The sequence below is a fragment of the Pteropus vampyrus genome, unplaced genomic scaffold (genome assembly GCF_000151845.1).
Source record: "Pteropus vampyrus isolate Shadow unplaced genomic scaffold, Pvam_2.0 Scaffold67, whole genome shotgun sequence".
In the NCBI taxonomy this organism is placed as follows: Eukaryota; Metazoa; Chordata; class Mammalia; order Chiroptera; family Pteropodidae; genus Pteropus; species Pteropus vampyrus.
Window position 1 is genome coordinate 2,542,532 of NW_011888848.1, and position 3,097 is coordinate 2,545,628.

A 3,097-nucleotide genomic window follows, 5' to 3' on the forward strand; every position below is an offset into this window, starting at 1 on the left:
ACTCACATTCTAATTGGATAGTTATAGGAGGGTAGGGAAGACACAGTAAATAAGACAAGCTAAGAGTAAGTAGAATAAAGTATGTTTAAAGGTGATATATGCTATGGGGTAAAATAAAGTAAAGGAGAGTTGCAGTTTTAAATATACTGACCAAAGAAGTCATCACTGAGAAGATGACATCGAATAAATATGTGAAGAAAGTGAGGGAGGCGAGACTGAGTAGTGTGGAGATATGTGAAAAGCATCCCAGGTAGAGAGAACAGCAGTACAAGGACCTAAGGTCAGAGCAGTGATGAGTGTCACTGGGCTGGAGTAGAGTGAATGAAGGGACGAACGGTAGGAACTGAGATCAGAGAGGGAGGGAAAGTGGTGATGTAGATAGATATGTATGTATGTACGTAGGTATGTATTTACTTATTTGCCATTGTATTTTGACATTTACTTGGAGTGAGTTTAAAACTATTGAAAGGTTTAGAAAGATGGTAGGTCCAAGTTCTGTTAAAATAGGCTTACTCTATTGGCTACATTGAAAATAGAATGAATTGGGTGTAAGAGTAGATGCAGGGAGGTCAGTGAGGAGGCTTATGTGATAATCCTGGTCAGGGACCATATTGGCTTAGACCAGGGTTGCATCAATGGGCATGGTGACAAGTAGTTACATTCTTTATCTGTTTTGAAGTTAGAGCCTACAAGATTGCATAGGGGTTGATGTGAGGTAAGAGAGAAAGAAGTTGAGAATGACTTCAAACTTTTTGGCATGAACAAATATAAAGAAAGATGGAAAGATTGTTGCCATTTCCTGAAATGGAGAACTTGATTTGGGACATCTTAATGTTAAGATGCTTAGTAGATAATCCAAGATGAGTTGTTGAGTAGGCAATTAAATATAAAAACTGAGGTCGTAAACATTTAACTTTTATTAGTTTGTTAGGGCTGCCAATGTATTCGAATAAAAAGAGAAAAAATCCAGGCACTGAACCATGGGATTTCACTCTTTACAAGTCGGGTAGAAGTGGAGGAACAAGAATTCTGAAAAAGAGCGATCAGTCAGGTGGGAGGAAAATCAGGAGAGGAAAGGTTGCTGTCCAGGAAATCAAATACAGAAAGGGTTTCAAGGTAGAGGGAGTGATCATTTGTGTCAAGTGTTTCAGATAAGCGAGGTAAGACGAATGTTGAGAATAGGCTATTAGATTTAGTAACAAGGAGACTTTGACAAACCTTGTAAAGGGCTATTTTCGTACAGTAGGTGAAACCCTGATGACTTTTAGATTTCTGATAAGAGCCGCTGGGTGTACAGAGTTACCACTGCAAAGGAAGGGAATACTGAAAGAGCAATAGATGAGTGGGGGTGGCCACAAGTTTAATTTCAGATGTGGTCTTTTTGAGATTTTGTGAGACATCTAAAGGGTAGACATATTTTACCTTTTAGGGATCTTTGCGTCTAAAACATTGTTCAATCTCACTAGTTACAGGACTCTGTTAGGTTTTCTTTAAAGAAATTTAAAGTGTAAATGGTAAGCATTTCAGGATCTTAGAAGATCCTTAAGAGAGTGAGATCAGGGGCCTCAAATCACACTCCATATGCAACCGTCACCAAGTAAGTTAATTGTTATAAATAAGACTGTTCTTTCCCATGAAAAGTTTACAGGGAGAAAAGAAAGCAATAAAGTTATAGCGATGTTGGGATACAAAAGAAGATACACTTCTGACATTAATTCATGTTGCATTAAAGATAATGGGAATATAATTTTTTTGTAAAGTAGTTACTTTAGTATGGGAAAAATATCTTGAAAAATCTGGAAATTGACAGAATTTAGTGTTTCCTCCTCTATGTTTTCATGATACCTCGTACAAATTACTATGTGAGCATCTATCACACCATACTGTATTGCTACTGTATTGCTATTGCTAATATGTAAATAATTACATATCTGTCTACCCCATAAAACCATGGATTCCTTTGGGGAAGGATATGGGTTTTATTAATCTGCTTGTGCTTATTGCCTAAAATGGTGCCAGGCATATAGCAGATACTTAGTAAATTTAAACTGAATGAATTTAACGAGTTAAAGAAACAAACCAACACTGCGACTTTTCACTAAACAGTCTGAACTAGACATGATCGGGCATCTGTACTTTCTGCATCATTTAATAAAGGCTGTTGGTGGCTGGTCAGCTGTGGGCAATAATTGTCTCCTGGTCTGGCATTGTGGGAATGTGCTCAAATGTATTTGTATTTTTGCTGTTATCACACGGTGTACCATTATTTCCAGGAATATTACATTATTGCTGACATTCTAAAAATTACCCTTATATACTCCAGGATATGTGTCTGAGAATAAATTGTATATCTGATCTAACCTGCATTCAGGTGGAAGAGTGGGTTAGGACATTTTTGTTTGAAGAGAGGGAGAGTTTGTTGGCAAGCTCACATGAAGAAATTCCATTTCTCAAATGATCCTACCTGCAAATGAAATCCGTGATTGTTATTTGTTGAGCACAGGCTGTGAACCTAATGCTATTAAAACAAACAAACATATAAACATGGGGGATGACACAGGCCAGGCCTCAGGGCTGAATGATCCACACCAGGCATCACACGTAATTCATACATGACAACAGCAGAAAAATGACTGTATTTCAGATGTGACAGTCTCTTGGGGATTATTATTATTTTTTGATGATTACAGAGGGCTTACAAAAGATATTTTGTCTGAAATTTTTTGTCAAAATGAAAAAATTTAGAAGTAATATTTAAAGGAGGAAGAAGTGATCAAATGATAGATTGTTAGTTTAACCTGATCCTAGGGTGAACTCAAGTGGGTATCTATGTGAGGAGGATACTGGCAAGTAAATATTTGGTTCAGGAAAAGTAAAGAAACATTATCCACAGGCTTATCTATAGTTAGCATTTCATTATGTTTCCTAATCTGAATCTTTATTCTAACCATGGGCTCATCATAAGTTCCTGTATTTATGGAAAGAAGTATGATAAAATAGTAAATACAAGTAAATTAATGAGTAAATCTAGAGAAAAAAATTCTCTAGATTTCCCTGAACTTTAAGACACATTTAAATGATTAAAATGCAATGGCAG